The following is a 1,010-nucleotide window of genomic DNA, read 5'->3' as shown; positions in this document are numbered from 1 at the left end:
TTGAATTTTGACAGCAGGTGTAATAAACTTCTGCAATTTTTGTTGGAGAAGTGAAGGAATTGCCCTATTTTTTGCGGCTTTTTGGTTCATATGTTCGGCTACCAATTCCCTACTCAACTGTTTCAAAAATAAACGGGTTTTTTTTTTTTTAACTTCATTTCCATTCTCTAGGTATAGCACTGTGCATTAATGCCACTTATATCTTATCTTCTCCGATAAAATATTCATCTATTTCTTCGTTACTACTTTCTTGATCACTTTCTGAAGGAGAACTTTCTTGCTCAGTGTCAGAGTTTTGGTCTCGTTCTTCAACTTGATCTTCACTATCTGTGTCACTTTTGTCTTCTAATTCAAGTTCATTTTCGTCATTATCAGACTCCAATAACATCTGTAGCAATATCTCAGCATCTTTCGGGTCAATTGGATTATAAAATTTTTGAGGTTGAGCCATTTCAGAACGTAAAACCTCCAAAGGAAAAATATTACTCTAAACAGGCACAATGAATGTCAGATTAATTTGAAAATAAAATACCTAATTACTAAGTTTCAATAATAAAACTATACTTACAATCTCTTTCTGGAATGTCTGATAGTATTATACAAAAAAAATTTGTTGAGAAAATGTGAAAAATATCTCCAATAGGTGCAACGAATCTGTGAGATTAAAGATGCCGCTATAAAATACATTTTTACTGTACTAAGTAACAAACGCAACTGGCGATAGGTTACGGTAGAGGGAGAACGTACGGAAGCGGTGAGTCATGATACTTAACTGTTAGGTATTTGAAAATTTGTGTGCAGTGAATCTGTGAGATCAGTTGCACCCGGCGGATGGTTAATGTTAAAAATATTAACATTTTTACTCACATTTTAAAATTAGCTAGTTTCAATTTTTTTGCAATCACATAGCATCCACCTTGCAACCAGCTAAAAACTCATTCTACATGTGGGCTGTGTCTTGCACATTGTAGGAAACATGCATGTCTTTATTGGCAAAAAAACATTTTTTT

General features: G+C 33.6%; 1 pseudogene; it reads right to left on the bottom strand.

Moving 5' to 3' along the window:
- LOC109387025 (zinc finger protein DZIP1 pseudogene) overlaps positions 1–1,010 on the bottom strand; it is a 124,521-nt pseudogene that overhangs the window by 115,654 nt on the left and 7,857 nt on the right.

Source organism: Hipposideros armiger, unplaced genomic scaffold, assembly GCF_001890085.2.
Source record: "Hipposideros armiger isolate ML-2016 unplaced genomic scaffold, ASM189008v1 scaffold_145, whole genome shotgun sequence".
Classification (NCBI taxonomy): Eukaryota; Metazoa; Chordata; class Mammalia; order Chiroptera; family Hipposideridae; genus Hipposideros; species Hipposideros armiger.
This window is presented reverse-complemented; position numbering and strand designations above follow the sequence as displayed.